The sequence below is a fragment of the Amblyomma americanum genome, chromosome 1 (assembly GCF_052857255.1).
Source record: "Amblyomma americanum isolate KBUSLIRL-KWMA chromosome 1, ASM5285725v1, whole genome shotgun sequence".
Taxonomy (NCBI): domain Eukaryota; kingdom Metazoa; phylum Arthropoda; class Arachnida; order Ixodida; family Ixodidae; genus Amblyomma; species Amblyomma americanum.
This window is the reverse complement of record NC_135497.1, coordinates 1,700,945-1,718,048: the sequence shown is the minus strand read 5'-3', so window position 1 is coordinate 1,718,048 and position 17,104 is coordinate 1,700,945. Positions and strand designations below refer to the sequence as shown.

The following is a 17,104-nucleotide window of genomic DNA, read 5'->3' as shown; positions in this document are numbered from 1 at the left end:
ATAGTGGAACCAGAGAAACAGACGCAGGTCAAGGGGAAGCGGCACACACACATAACGCCGCCGCTGGAACACACCAGCGGTGTTGTACTCCTTTTAAACAGCGCAAAAGACGCGGACGCAGAAGGGACACAAGACACACACAGCGCTGACTCTCAACTATGTTTATTCATGAAATTTACATGTATATATACAGATGGCTTGTTGCGCGACAGGTTAAAAACAAATACGGTGCGCAAAAAAAGAGATAAGAAAGAATGAATGCTAATCGCCTTTCGCGCGCTTGTCCAAGTACGCCCGTTCTTTTCCTGATAGGGTTAGGGCAAGAGAAGGTGTGCTGACGCATAGGTCGCTCAGAGCTAAAATCCTTTGAGCTTCAATTATTTCCCTCGTGGTTCGGTCCTTGCTTCTTTTGAAGGTTCAGCACTTATCAAACATGGGTTTGCAGACTTTCTTATTTTCCTGAGTGCAATCGAAGCAGTGAAGCAGCAGGTTGCGGTCATTAGAGTTAGTCAAATTCCTTTTGTGTTCCCTTAATCTCTCATTCAGGCATTGCCCTGTTTGTCCCACGTACATTTTGCCGCAAGATAGTGGGAGTTCACAAACGAGCCCTACAATACAATCTACAAATCTGCTTTGATGCTTTATCTTACTTGCATCCCGTAGCTTGGTCACAGGACTGCTGATGCGGCTAAGCATAGACAGCTTGGACGGAGCGGAAAAGGCTACAGGAACATCTAAACGTTGCGCTAACTTATTTACGTTGTGGGAAAATGCATGCATGTAGGTGATTACTGCAGTCTTTTTCTGCCTCCTTGATGATTCTGCCATATTCGCGTTTTAGTTTGTGCTTGAGGAAACCCTCTGCAACAGATACCTGTGTATGCTTCGGGTAGCCTGCTGCCGATAGTCTGGACGATTGCTGAGTGAAACTGTAATCAAGTAGGTGCTCACATGATTTCTTGAGGGCATTCTTGAAACATGAACTAACAATAGCTCTGTTAACTAGTTTGGAAATGCGCCGAATGAAATTGAAGTAGTGGCTGGTTGGAGCGGGGTTCATATGCCCAACAAACGTGGTTGTCAGTAAATACTATCTTTAGATCTAAAAAACGAATTGTTTCATCTTCCGAAAGTTCGTGCGTCACGGTTAGTGGTTTAAGACCCTCATGAAAAATGGTGAGTGTATTAAAAATATCGTGCTCGTAAAACCCAGAGCTGATGTTAAAAATCACTAAAAAGTCATCTACAAATCTAAAAACTTTAATAACATTGTTCCCCTCAAGATTGTTTCGCAGTATTTTGTCGTACTTAGCTAAAAGTAAATCGCAAAGAATAGGAGCAATGCAGGAACTAATGCAAATTCCTTCTTTTTGGAGATAAAGGCTAGGTTCCCACTTAGCAAAAGCTGAATTTAGACAAAAGGTTAAAATTTCTAAAAAACCCCTCAACAGATATCCCTGCAGAATTCTGAGAAGCCTGAATTCTGAAAAGCCTGAAATCCTGAAATTTTGCGTTAAAAGCTTTGTTATTATGAGTGAACAGTACCAACTAGCCCAAGAATCAGCATTGTTAAACAGTTGAGAGGTCAGCGCTGTGTGTGTCTTGTGTGTCCCTTCTGCGTCAGCGTCTTTTGCGCTGTTTAAAAAAGTATGAACCACCAACTAGCCCGCCCGTCTACCCTTGTAGCGGTGCTCTGTGTGTGCCTCTTTGGCTTGTCCTGCATCAGTTTCGCTGATTCCACCATCTGTGCATTATGAACCAACCAGCCCAGCAATTTACTCTATTGAGCGAGACACTTGAGAGGAAAAACTAGTTTTCACCATGTGCGAACACGACTCAATTAGAGACGACCTCAGATATGTAGACGAGTTTAGAGTGGCAAGAATCATAGGGTAAAATAGCCTTTTTTGTCCTCTGCCCAAACGCAGCGGTTCTCACGACAGATATCCGCGAGCGGCCGAAGTCTGAAGTTCTTTGTTATATGCACAACGTCTCGCATTGTCTGAGGAGGGTAAGAGGTAAATTCGATATGGTCGTTTTTTTTTTTGCGCGCCCTGCAAGCTGTCCCGTCTATGTCAACTAGCAAATATACTCGAACGAAAGTTGGCTGTGGCATCATCCACAGAACCAGGTATGTGACCTGCAAAATATGAAATCCAGTTCAGCTGTGGTTTCATTTATGTAAAGCAGACAAGACGCTGCATCAAAAAGCTTTTACAGGAGCACTGCTACCCCATGGGCTCGGAATGCTGGCAGCACTTGCCTAAGCATTGGCTATCTTGCGACAAAAAAATTTCAAGAAAACTACGGTAATCGGCGGCGCCAAGGACAAGAAGGCTTGTGAAATTTTCGAAGCTTTAGACATAAACTGATATGGCCCCGATAAATGTGTCAGCTAGCCTTCCATTCACTTCTAGAAACGGAACTTGACTTCCCTGCCTTGATAGGTGAATATGTTTCGAGTGCACGGTTGAGTGCTTGGCGCGCATTCGTATTGGCGTTGAGGAAAATATGAGGCGTTGCTTCAATAAACTAGTTGAGAGTCTGTGCTCGTCCTGTCTTCTGTCCTGTTACATTGTTACATACTTCCTCATTCAACGCTTCGCTGCCTATCGTAATCTGCTTCTCGCTGCCGCAACTGCTGAACATTGTCTGCATATTAATTTTTAGAGTCACCGCTCATCTTTGTCTGGGCCCTGGATCATGGCTTGCAATTTGTCCCCTGAGTTACTTAGCAAGGAGAATGCCATCAACGAATCGTAGATTATAAAGGTATTCTTCATTAAATCTTCTCGGTCCAGTTCTCTGGGTACCTCCTGTAAACACTAGTACTAGATAGGTCGTACCTCCATGCCTGGCGCCCTTACTGATTGCGATATCACTTTCCCTGTGGAGGACTACAGTGGCTGTGCGAGAGCATTAAATGACTGATAAGAGAAAAATTGTCGTTGGTCATAAAATTCGCAGATTGGTTGCAAGGAAGCGACGTCACTGCCGGTAAATGCATCAGTAACTTATAATAATATCGCGCTGCCAAGAAATAAGGTAATTACGTGTCCCTGTCAATTTTGTCAAGTACGCTTACATAAGCCTCTTTTCCACCCTAGTTCTGTAATGACTGCTCAGGTTTCGACTGAATCAAATGCTTTCACGCATTCTATGCACGCATTCTAGCAAACGATGCGGGGCCCCTGTGGACCCTATTTGGTTGGTTTGGTTTATGAGATTTAACGTAGAAGAACTGCAGATTGGGCTAGTTGGTGATGCATAGTGGTGGTTCGACAGCGCAACAGCACACACAGACCAAGTAGGAGACGAGACACACAAACCAGCGCTGAGAGGTTTAACGTCCAGAAGCCCCTCAGGCATGAGGAACGCCGTAATGGAGGGCTTTGGAAAATTTTGACCTGCTGCGGTTCTTCTACGTGCAACAACATCACACAACACACGGGCCTCTAGCATTTTGCCTCCACTGTAATTCAATTCGACCGCCACGGCCGGTATCTAGCCCGCCTCTTTCGAGTCAGCAGCCAAGCGCGATAACTACTGAGCCACCGCGGCGGCTGGTACTATTTGTGCAAGTGGGGCCGAAGCAATCACTCTCGGCCCACGTCGGCTCCTAATTGGGAATAAGTGGTCAAGACGAAATTGGGCTTGCATTTGATGCTACATGCCTTCCTTATCGGCTTTGCTAGAGATAACGCAGACTATTTTCCTACATCCAGCCCACATCGGTCCCTTGTGGAACGCTTGAGGGCAGACACAAAATAAATGTCTCTATTTGGGAGAAAACTCACGCAAAATTGGGGCCGCCTACTCAAACAGCTGTGGGTTCCACATTGGCTATGAATAATAATAATAATAATAATAATAATAATAATTGGTTTTCAGGGAAAGGAAATGGCGTAGTACCTGTCTAACATATCGTTGGACATCTGAACCGCGCCGTAAGGGATGGGATAAAGGAGGGAGTGAAAGAAGAAAGGAAGAGGTGCAGTAGTGGAGGGCTCCGGAATAATTTCGACCACCTGGTGATCTTTAACGTGCGCTGACATCGCACAGCACACGGGCGCCTTAACGTTTTGCCTCCATAAAAACGCAGCCGCCGCGGTCGGGTGCGAACCCGGAAACTCCGGATCAGCAGCCGAGCGCCCTAACCACTGAGCCACCGCGGCGGGTACATTGGCTATGGCGTGGCTGGGAATCGGGCGTGCTCACATTCCGACCACATCGGTTCCTTGTAGGCTACTTTAGGGCAGGTGCAACATAAACGTGGTCTCTATTACAAAAAACCTTGTTGAGCGCTATTGGGCTGTCCAAACAGAACCGCTCTAGCTCCCACATCAGCCGTGGCGGGGCTGGAAAACAGGAGTTCCCACAGCCCGCCCACATCGGTCCCGTGTCGGTTATTACAAGGCAGTTACAACATACATGTTGCTTCTGTGCGTGTCTATGCCCGTATGCTGCCTACATTAGTCTAGTTGCTGACTTCGTGGCTGATGCAATCAAAGGGCAGGCTTCATGAAGGAAAAAAAGCGTCAGCCCCATGCCGATGCGATGCCGCAGTCGGTACTACATTGGCTGTAGCGAGAATGCACTGAAATGTCTGCATGCCATCGAGAATGCGCCATTTTCCAAGTGGCTAACATGTGTAATACATGTTTGGTAACCTGCCCTTATAGATTATTTGTATAACAATTCTGAGCATCTTTAATAGATTACAAAATTCGTGGTTATGGCTCATAGTGACGGCAAGCACAAAGTGACGGTAAATTTATTCGGAGGAACATTGTACGTGACAGGCTTTTTCTACTGAATACTCAGTACCAGTAAATGAACTCGGAACCTATATCTTTCTGGAACGCCAACAAGTAAGTAAAGCTTGCTCCACGTTGTCAAGGAAAAGACGTCTGCAGAGGTTAAATGCAGGCAACGTTTATTTCCAGTATGCGCTATTTCAGGTAGTAGCCTGTGCATTTTACTGCACTTATCCGCACTTAATATTTCGCGATCGTTTAAATACATTGCATATAGCTCCCTCTGTTATTTGCCGTCGCAAGTCCAAACTTAAGGACGTTTTCTGCGAAGTGAAAACTACTCGCCAGTTATACTCGGTTCTGCCATTCAGGACACCCTGATTCCTATATTCAGTGAACCTTGCCAACATGAAGCATTGCTAACACCATGCCGATAAATATGCGGCGGCAAAACATGCAGCTTCAGTCAGCCTTACAGATACGCTGTTACCTCTTACCTGGTTACGTTTACGATGCATGTTCACAAAAGGAAATGAGGCTCTGGGATAATTATATCGCAGCACAAGCCACGGAATTTAACCAGAGTGAAAGATGAAAACACAGAATAATCCAACTGTTCCTTGGCAATAGTCCGAATCTCTTTTGCATAAATATATAACAGGAATATTTCTCTCTTTTGAAGGGGAATTATGCATCAACTTCAATTAATATACATAAAGAACAAAAAAAATGATTTTCAAAATTTTTAACGCATTGTCGGTCCACCTCTCCCGACACGTACTGCAGTTCCTGATGTTTGGAATAATCTCTCCGGATGTCTGTGCCAGCAGACCTATATAACCTCAATGTAGCATGTGTTAAACTCGTATTTTATATTATTCTACGCTATCGATGCGATATGCCGCATTAGAAAATTCGGACATGTATGGCACAGTATGTGAAGAGCTAGCATAAAACTTGTGAACGTTGAATCTGCATTCCTTGCCCCTTGCCTATACCGCTTCCTATTCCAGACTGAGCCATCACTAGCAATTCGCCTACAATCAGTACGTGTTATGACGGTTCAGCAGTGTAAATAAATTGATCGAAATCTGTTCCTTCCATTGGAATCGACTAAAGGTGTCCTATAGTCTTTCTGGTTTCGTGAATTTGGAGTGCGATTTCTTTGGTGTTGCTTTTCACACCAAAAATTTCAAACCAAATATCTGTCTCACCGTTCATAATGAAGTACAGCAACCGTCTGCCTTTTGTTTTTATTCATTGCGTAACGCTGCCTCTAGCGACCTACCGCGCAAGGGCACGAATCCAAGCGCGCAGCGTCTGTCCCTAAAGTAGCGAGTGGGCGGGAGTTAGGCGGGAGGTGTTAAGGATGGGGGGGGGGGGGGGGGGGACGCTCTTCGCGCCCCAAGCGGCGGGAGCAGCCTAACTCGTAGAGAAAAGCTCCCAGCGCATTCGCTGCCAGTGCGCAGGCCGTTAGAAAGCCTCGCCGCCGGCGCTCGAGCCCGGCCGTGCTTGGGATAGACACTTCGCTATTGATGGCATACTGGGCCTTTAGAAGGGATTCGCCGACGCTGCAACCCGCCTGAAGGACACTATACGCTGCATATAAAAGAAGCTAGATCGACCAGTCTGGACACTATTGCTAGGCGGTTGTGACAACAGAAGCTGAATCCCGTTTAACCTCTGCGATCAAAGCTTGCAATTGTTTATCGGGTTAAGGTTGGCTCATTTGTGATAGACACTTCGCTATAGATGGCTACTGGGCCTTTACAAGTGATACACCGACGCTGCAACACACCTCAAGGACTCTATACACTGTGTATAAAAGAAGCTAGTTCGAGCAATCTGGACACTATTCCAAGCGGTTGTGGCAACAGAAGCTGCATCCTGTTTAACCTCTGCGATCAAAGCTTGCAATTCTTTATCGCCGTAAGGTTGGCTCATCTATGATAGACATTTCGCTATCGATGGCTACTGGGCCTTTACAAGTGATTCACCGACGCTGCAACCCGCCTGAAGGACCCTATACACTGCGTATAAAAGAAGCTAGCTCGACTAGTTTGGACACTATTGCTAAGCGGTTGTGGCGATAGAAGATACATCCCGTTTGACCTACGCAATCAAATCTTGCAATTGTTTATCGGCGTAAGGTTGGCTCATCTGTGATAAACACTTCGCTATCGATGGCTACTGGGCCTTTGCAAGTGATTCATCAACGCTGCAACCCGCCTAAAAGACACTATACACTGCGTATAAAAGAAGCTAGTTCGAGCGGTATGGAAACTATTGCAAAGCGGTTGTGGCAACAGAAGGTGCATCCCGTTTAACCTATGCAAACAAATCTTGCAATTGTTTATCGGCGTAAGGTTGGCTCATCTGTGATAGACACTTCGCTATCGATGGCTACAGGGCCTTTACAAGTGATTCACCGACGCTGCAACCTGCCTGAAGGACCCTATACACTGCGTATAAAAGAAGCTAGTTCGAGCAGTCTGGACACTATTGCTAAGCGGTTGTGGGCACAGGAGCTGCATCCTGTTTAACCTCTGCGATCAAATCTTGCAGTTCGTTGGCGCAATGTAGGCTCGTCTGGGATAGACACTGCTATCGATGGCTACTGGGCCTTTAGAAGTGATTCACCGCGCTGCAACCTGCCTGAAGCACACTATACACTGCTTATAAAGGAAGCTAGTTCGACCAGTCTGGACGCTATTGCTAAGCGCTTGTGGCAACAAAAACTGCATTCCGTTTAACCTCTGCGATCAAATCTTACAATTGTTTATCTGCGCAAGGCTGGGTCATCTTGGATAGACACTTCGCTATCGATGGGTACTGGGCCCTTACTAGTGATTCACCGACGCTGCAACCCGCCTGAAGGACACTATACACTGCATATAAAAGAAGCTAGTTCTACCAGTCTTGACACTATTGCTAAGCGCTTGTGGCAGCAGAAGCTGCATCCCGTTTAACCTCTGCGATCAAATCTTGCAATTGTTTATCGGAGCAAATTTGGCTCATCTAGGATAGACACTTTGCTATCGGCTTTACAAGTGATTCACCGACGGTGCAACCCGCCTGAAGGACACTATACACTGCATATAAAAGAAGCTACTTTGACCAGTCTTGACACTATTGCTAAGCGCTTGTGGCAACAGAAGCTGCATCCCGTTTGAGCTCTGCGATCAAATCTTACAATTGTTTATCGGCGCAAGGTTGGCTCATCTGGGATATACTCTGCTATCGAGGGCTACTTGGCCTTTACAAATGATTCACCGACGCTGCAACCCGCCTGAAGGACACTACACACTGCATATAAAAGAAGTTAGTTCGACTAGTTTAAACACTATTGCTAAGCGGTTGTGGCGATAGAAGCTGCATCCCGTTTAACCTCTGCAATCAAATCTTGCAATTGTTCGTCGGCGCAAGGTTGGCTCATCTGGGCTAGACACTTCGCTAACGATGGCTACTGGGACTTTACAAGTGATTCACCGATGCTGCAACCCGCCTGAAGGACATTATACACTGCGTATAAAAGAAGCTAGTTCGACCAGTCTGAGCACTATTGCTAAGCGGTTTTGGCAACAGACGCTGCATCCCGTTTAACCTCTGCGATCAAATCTTGCAAATGTTCGTCGGCGCAAGGTTGGCTCATATGGGATAGACACTTCGCTAACGATGGCTACTGGGCCTTTACAAGTGATTCACCGACGCTGCAACCCGCCTGAATGACACTATACACTGCATATAAAAGAAGCTAGTTCGACTAGTCTGGATACTATTGCTAAGCGGTTTTGGCAACAGACGCTGCATCCCGTTTAACCTCTGCGATCAAATCTTGCAATTGTTCGTCGGCGCATATCAACCGGTCATGCAGACGCCTTTCCTTTTACTGCAGGCTATCTTATCCTGGACCATCCCCACCACACCTTTCAACGTTTTCCGTTTGCGACCCTCTGCTGTGCGCGGCGCCGAAGAATCCGCCTGGCTGCCAGTTGAGTCTACGAGCTACCACGCAGACGACGAACTTCACCTGCATCCGTTGCTTCCGGCGGTGAACAGGATCATCATCTGGCAACGTGGTGCCAGTACCAGCGCGGAAGTTCCCCGACTACAAAAGCCGCTGCGTCGCTGGAGCCATTTGGGGCACGACACCGCATATCAACCGGTCATGCAGACGCCTTTCCTTCTACTGCAGGCTATCTTATCCTGGACCATCCCCACCACACCTTTCAACGTTTTCCGTTTGCGACCCTCTGCTGTGCGCGGCGCCGAAGAATCCGCCTGGCTGCCAGTTGAGTCTACGAGCTACCACGCAGACGACGAACTTCACCTGCATCCGTTGCTTCCGGCGGTGAACAGGATCATCATCTGGCAACGTGGTGCCAGTACCAGCGCGGAAGTTCCCCGACTACAAAAGCCGCTGCGCCGCTGGAGCCATTTGGGGCACGACACCGCATATCAACCGGTCATGCAGACGCCTTTCCTTCTATTGCAGGTTAGTTACCTACCCTGTGCCACATGTTTTCGCACTAGTGATCGCTTCCTGCTAGCGGTGTCGTGCCCCAAAGACGCCAAAGACGCCATTGTCTTTTGCCATAGATTGTTATGTATTGCCTCCTCCTTTTGTCTTTACGTCCATTTTGCTTCCCTTTTGCTCATTTTATCTGGAGATATCGAACTAAACCCAGGCCCTACCGAAAACGATGCCCCTCCGACCCTCGAATCTATCTCACAGGCCATATTACGCATAGAATCGAGCCAGAACTCTATACTTTCTGAGCTCGCCTTGATCAGGTCGACACAAACAACCATTGAAGACTCTGTGCGTCGACTTTCATCACGCGTCGAAGTACTTGAAAAAATTGTTGAAAACAACCCTGAAAATGATGCCGCATCTAAAGCTACCCCGGACTTGACTAAACTTTCTTCTGACGTCAAACTGCTGACGACCAAGTACGATGACGCCGAAAATCGCTTACGCCGCTCGAACTTATTGTTCTTTGGAATCACAGACGATCTCGGTGAAACTTGGGCACAATCTGAAGAACGCGTTGTTTCTTTCTGCTCGGACAAGCTTGACATTTCAATTGAAAATCATCAGATCGAACGTGCGCATCGATTGGGTCGATTCGAGGTAGGCAAAAACCGCCCAATCATTGTAAAGCTAACGCATTTCAATGACAAATCAGGGATATTGCTTGCTGGTCCGAAGCTGAAGGATACATCGTTTTCTATCCGCGAGGATTATTCAGCCAAGGTACGCGTGGCTAGAAAGAAACTTTTCACTTATGGTCAACAGAACAACGCCTCTTTCAAGATTCGTTTTGACAAGCTGCTGATTGGCAAAAAGGTTTTCACTTATAATGCAGATACGGATTCCGTTGTCGAACTAAAACCATAGCGATTACTGAAAACACCGAGACCCCCACAATCGCCTCATTCTAATCCTTCACAGCGCAATCGCTCAATCGATACCTACAATAATGTTTCGCTTTTGCTGACAAATATTCGGAGTTACCTGCCCAAAAAAGAATCGGTTGAGGCGCTTCTCGACGACCACAGCACTGACATCGCATTATTCACTGAATCCTGGCTAACATCCGATATAGATGATATCGAACTTTTGCACGACAACCAATCATTTCACTCCTACCGGCGAGACAGAGTTGGTCGTCGGGGAGGCGGCATTCTCGCTCTGGTGAAAACAAGCCTTTCTTCTACCCCAGTTGATATCAATTGCCATAGCGAAATACTCTGCATCAAATTTAATTTTCCCTCTTGCACCAACATTCTAATTGCATGCTATCGAGCCCCCGACACGGATCCTTCTTTCATAAGCGACCTTCACTCTGTTCTTGAAGATTTGCAGTCTAGATTCTCTCATGCCAACTTCATACTCTGTGGCGACTTCAATTTTCCAGACATCGATTGGGATAACTTGACTGCGTCATCTCGTCCATCAAAATATTTCTTGGATCTGGTCCTTACGTTTAACCTTACCCAAACAGTGTGTGCACCAACTCGAGGCTCAAACATACTAGACCTTGTCCTTGTATCCAATCCAGAATTAGTTCAATCGCTTTCGTGTACTAGTAGTCTAAGTGATCACTGTATCATAACTTTCAACCTGTCCATTGAAATTCCTATTCGCCAAACCGTCTGTTAAATACATCCGTGATTATTCTAAGGCCGATTTCCCAAGCATTAACTCCCACCTCGAAGAATTTCTTCAGACGTTTCAAATTTCCATACATAGCAGATCCGTGAATAACAACTGGTGTCTATTTAAAGAGCAAATGTTATCGCTTATAGAAGCTTACGTCCCGCCCATCTGCATTCGTGGGGATGCCAATAAACCATGGTACTCAAATGCGCTGAGGAAGTTGTCGCGAAAGAAAAAACGCCTATTCCGTAACGCAATGAAATCAGGATGCGCTAGGAAGTGGGACAAATACCTTGCAAGTCTGCACGAATACACGCAGTTATTACGATCTTCAAAACGAAAATTCTACTGTCACGATCTCATTGAGATAATGCGGGTAAACCCCAAGAAGTTTTGGAACTTGCTCACGCCCAATAAAAACAGTTCGCACAATATTTCCCTGAAGGCACGAGACGGCTCCGATGTTCCAATTTCCGAGCGCTCCGACGTCATGAATTCCTATTTCACGTCCGTATTTACCCAGGAGTCAACAGCAAGCATTGTTTCCGTGCCAAGTCTAAATTATGCACCTATGCCACCTGTTACCATCACAGCAGAGGGAATTTTAAAACTCATAATCTAAAGATATCCACTTCCCCTGGACCAGACAACCTCCCTGCTAAGATTTTTAAAGCAACTAATTATTTCACGAGCCAAATCTTACAACTCATTTTTGCCCAGTCTCTTAACACTAGTCAGATTCCAGACGACTGGAAATTAAGCAAAGTTGTCCCAGTTTTCAAAGCTGCAGATCGCTCCGACCCCTCAAATTATCGACCAATTTCACTGACATGTATCTCTTGTAAACTTTTCGAACATATAATATACTCGCACATCGCATCTCACCTTGACCACAACCGTTTCTTCTTTCCCAATCAGCATGGTTTCAGGGCAGGGTTTTCGTGCGAAACTCAGCTGTTCGAACTTACAACTGATCTTCACCTAAATCTAGACTCCGCCTTCCAAACCGATATAATTTATTTAGATTTCGCCAAGGCATTCGATCGCGTCCCTCACCAGCGTCTCTTTTCCAAACTCTCAGCTCGGTCACTTGACCCGCTTGTCTTATCCTGGATCCACTGTTTCTTAACCAACCGCTTGCAATTCACCGTCATCGCCAGTCATGCATCTCAAACTACTAGCGTAATCTCCGGGGTTCCCCAAGGATCGGTTCTTGCTCCACTACTCTTTTTAATCCTCATCAACGATTTGCCATCTGGTATTTTATCATCTGTCCGTCTCTTTGCGGATGACTGCGTCATTTATCGCCGCATCAACAATAGCAGTGATCAGGAATTATTACAGGATGACCTAAGCCGAATTCAGAAGTGGTGTTCCGACTGGCTAATGCAGCTCAACGTTTCTAAATGTAAGTTCATGCACATCTCACGTAAACGTTCGATTCTTCATTTTTCGTACTCCCTGAACTCCATAGCGCTGTCTCAAACTAATTCATACCGGTACCTCGGCATCGAGATAACAGCCAACCTAACCTGGGCTAATCACATCACGAAACTATGTGCTAGTGCCTCCAGATCACTCGGATTCATCAGGCGATCACTTTCCATGTCCACCGCAGCCACCAGACAACTAGCATATGAAACGTACATTCGAACTAAACTAGAATACGCCTCAACAATATGGAATCCTCACCAAGCCTACTTGATAGATTCACTCGAAGCCATCCAGAATCGGGCAGCACGCTTCATCACCTCACAGTATAAATCTCAGCTCAGCATCACAGCGTTGAAATCATCTCTCGGCATCAAGTCATTAGCCTTTCGCAGGAAAACTTCAATTCTTTGTCTTTTTCACAAACTGTACTTTAACTTTCCAGCACTTCGAGAAAACCTTCTACGAGCTCCGGTACGATCATCTCGTCGTTTATTTAACTCCTTAAGCATACAGCGTTTGCACGGCTCCACCAATTATTTCAATAAATCTTTCCTTCCCAGTGCTATAGAAAGCTGGAATAACCTCCCTGAACACATTGTCATTGAGACTAATCCTTCCAGATTCAGACAGCTCCTAATCGACTATCTCAACGACAAATAATTTTTTCCTGCACCCTATGCCAGCTTCCAAGCCCTGCTACCATCCTGTGCTACTTCCAAAGTTGCAATTTGTTTTTGTTTATATTTCTGCTACACTCTGTCATGACGTGATTATTTGAATTTGTTACTTCTGTCTTTTTTCGTCTTGTTCTACTTTTTTTTTCTATTCTATATTTTCTATATTTTTCTGTATTTTTATATTCCTTCTATATTTATATTCATTCTATTTATATTCATGTATGACGGCTGAACACCCCTGTACCACCCCCCCCCTTATGTAATGTCCCTGACGGGACCCTTAAGGGTTAATAAATGATGATGATGATGATGATGATGAACCGCTGGTCCTTTAGGGTAACGGAGTGTATTCCAAGAGAAGGCAAGCGTAGCAGGAGCGGCAGAAGGTTAGGTGGGCGGATGAGATTCGGAAGTTTGCAGGCATAGGGTGGTCGCAGCTGGTAAAGAACAGGGTTAATTGGAGAGACACGGGAGAGGCCTGTGTTATTTAATGGATGTAGTCAGGCTGATGATGATGATGATGACAGTGGCACATAACTAGCCGACAAATTCAATGATCGCTTCTTGTTCTGGTATGTCCCTAAACACTAATGGTTCACTAGAGGAATTAGAAAAAATCATTTTAGTTGTATCTAATGGCACTGTATTTCTGTACCAACCTAGCGAATCAGAAGTATTCTTGTTTTTTAAATCTCTTGACGAGAATGCTTCAGCTGGTGATGGCGATATTAAGGCACAACCAGTCATGGCTGTTGCTTACCTAATATGTTCTCCTTATATGCATATCAGTAATAATTGCTTCAAATCGGGTGACTTTCCAAGCAGTATGATAATAGCAAGTGTAAGTCTTGTACAAATTAGGTGCCCTACATGATATCAATAATTACAGTACAATATCAGTACTGTCTTTGTTTCCAAAGTTGTTTGAGTTTCTGGTCAAAACACTATTAGGTAAATATCTCAAAGACAGTCGTTTTCAACTGAGCGGTATGGATTCAGTACATCGAAATCAACAGAAATAATAACCTTGGTGACAGAAAATTTACGATAGGGCTTTTTCTTGATTTACGAAAAATATTTTGATTATATTCTGCAGAATATTGTACTTCATACACTGCCACTCTGCGAAATTCGAGGTGTCGCATACAACCTGGTCCGTGATTATTTATCTGATCGATATCAGTACTAATTTACATAGGACACAGGTCACAGTTTCAACAAGTTTTATACGGTGTCCTTTAAGGTTCGGTTTTCAGGTCTGATTTTTATTATTTATGTCCGTGATATTGTCCACATATCTCAAACTCCAGGTAGCGTTCTGTATGCTCAGGACATCAGCTTGTTTTTTTTTAGCCAGTCATTGTGTTAAACGGGGAAGCCACGACGAATGTGTGCCTAAATAACCTATCTGGCTTGACCTAAGTCAATTAGAGTTAAATGTATAAAAACTAGGTGTACAATATTTAACCCAAGAAATGAGCTTGATAAATTCAACATACGCCTCTAATTTTGGAACTGCGACATCGAGCGTGTTTTCACTTTTAAACTCCTTGCAGTTCTTTTCGACGGAAACTGGAATCGCACTCCTCAAATAAGCCAATTACATTCAGCGATTTCGAGGTCAGTTTCCATTTTATATAAAATAAGACACTTTGTCCCTGCTAGGTTAAATTGCCAATTGTTTTTTTGCATTCATTCATTCACGTCTCCACTACTGTCTGTCGATTTGGCGTTCGACAATTTAGACAAATTTGGACAGGTTCGCGGTTCTGCAAAAACAGCTTGTGCGCTGCATTCGAAAACTTCAATACTGTGTTGAGAAGGTTGTATTTTTCTAAAAATAAATGTCTAAATATTCACAAATTGTTCCTACTTAAACTTTGGATTCATGTCTTTATTGAAATACCTCGTGGTGGAAGTTCCTTTCTTGAGCTGTATTTACCTTGGAATAATGTTCAGTACAATCTTAGACATGATTTCTTCAAAAACTGCGTGTGGGAATATATATGGAACACGAAAGTTATCCTACATGATACCCCGTTTTTTTAATTATCATATATTTTAGAATAAGTTAAGCATTCTTCTTTCAGGCATAGCTGTGGGCGGTGGAATGATTATACGATTGAATGTTTTGTGTTTTGCATGTTCAATTTTATTTTTTCTCAGGTTTATGTTTGCTCTATGATTCTGAATCTCTTTCAATTGCTTCGTTCCGGGTTCCAAGGGTTTCATTTACTTAGTTCACGGTACTACTGTTAGCATATGCGTTAAAATGCGTGCTCAACTCTGCTTCCGGTGTCCTTTATACACTTTTTCTTATTCTCTGGAGTGGAGTTGCAATGAACTCAGTTCATCCAGTGTGTTGCGTATAGAGTACTATACTGGTTGCTTTGTTTTCAAATATTGTATTCTCAGTTGATCCAATGCACTTTGTGGTGTATTCCTCTGTTTTCCTCTACTGTGCTGTTGGTGTATTCCTCTGCTCTATTTGTTTTGGTATTGCACTGCTGCGGAAGAATGCACGGGTGTAAGGGCCTTGTCAGGCAGAGCCTTTTGCCCCCATCACCTGAGACCACCTTTGTGTCTGAACACAATTGAATATCGGCTGCCTGCACCAGGTCCAACCTGGAGCCAGTGAGGCAACTCATACTGCCCACATAGCGCAGTATATGCACTGAAATTTCGGGTGGGAGGGCTGACATGTAAAAACATTGGTGCTTGTTCTTGAGCCATGAGGGTACAATGCGGCAACTGGGCCTCGTGCTGGCCCAAAAATACCTACACCAGCCCCGTTTGGGGTTAAATTAATTGGGCTCCCATGCTTAGAACCGGCAGCGGTATTTGAGGGGCTAACCGAGATGAAAACGTAATTTTTCCTAAGGAGCCGCGCACAGATGACAAAAGTACGACCAATGGGGGAGCATTGTGTAATGCAGGGCAAATGTGGGCACCCCCATGGACTGCACACATTGGTCCGCATCGGGTCCGGTCGAGATGATACTTGTGGCCCATGTAGGCCCTCGTTTCAGAACCTACACGGGTCCCATAGGAGCTCAGTTGCCTGCCAATGTTGGGCCCAAAAGGCCCTCTAGTTCATAGCACACTTTCTGCTACATGGGAAATATGGTCCAGTACCTTTTACGAAAGCCAGCTCGGTCCTTTGGTTGAATGAAGTTAATGGTTGCCGCAGGGCTAACGCACTGGAATCTAAGAGACGGAAATCGTAGCAGGGAGGGGCAGAAAGTTAGGTGGACGGATGAGATTATCAAGTTTGCGGTGATAAGGAGGCCGCAGGTGGCACAGGACAGGTTTGAGAGATGTGGGAGAGGCCTTTGAAGTGCAGTGGGCGTGGTCGGCCTGATGATGATGATTACCGATTACTTGACTGAATGTCTTGTATGCGGTGGACAGTAAGATCGATCTGATTTTCCAAGTCCTTCTTGTCCTTGTGAATTATGGGAATTTTAACGTTTTTAAGATTCATGAACGTTCTAGGTAATAAGGCACTTTGCATGCAGCGTAGCCAGTTTTTCAACAAGATAAGTTGTTGGGCGAGTTGGTTTCTATATTCCACAACTACAGCGCAACGAACAGGACGTAGAAGAAGGACACAGGGAGGGACATAACACACAACACAACAACAGGAGTTTTTCAAGCATGTACAATTTCCCAACGTGTGTCTCACTAGCTATTTTCTCCTCTGCTTTGCTTTAAAAGTCTTCTTTACGTTTCCAGACGCCTGCGGTATGTCCAATTCCTTTGCACCACTGTCTCTCTTATTACCGTCCTGCTTAGCTCAGCAACTGTATAGATCTGTGTCGAATCCAGAGGAACCTTAGCTATCTTAGCCTTATTGGTAATGATATCGCCGTCCTTGCCTTTTAGCCCGTAATAATGAATTTCGCCTATGTCCAGTTTCCTCTTGACCACTTTTAGGCTGCCTCCATTCACGACTTTCTAATGCCGATTACTTTTGTGTTTATTGATTAAAGCTCAGAGCACTGCCAGTCAAATATGTGGGGTTAGAGGCTTTCATCCATTGGCGTTTGTGGAAAACGTTTTTCACCCTCCGT

At 45.0% G+C, this 17,104-nt stretch overlaps 1 protein-coding gene across 1 annotated transcript in view; it reads right to left on the bottom strand.

The window, feature by feature from the left end:
• Window positions 1–17,104, bottom strand: part of LOC144108584 (prolactin-releasing peptide receptor-like) — a 190,718-nt gene that overhangs the window by 1,900 nt on the left and 171,714 nt on the right. The gene's annotated exons all lie outside the window — the stretch shown is intronic.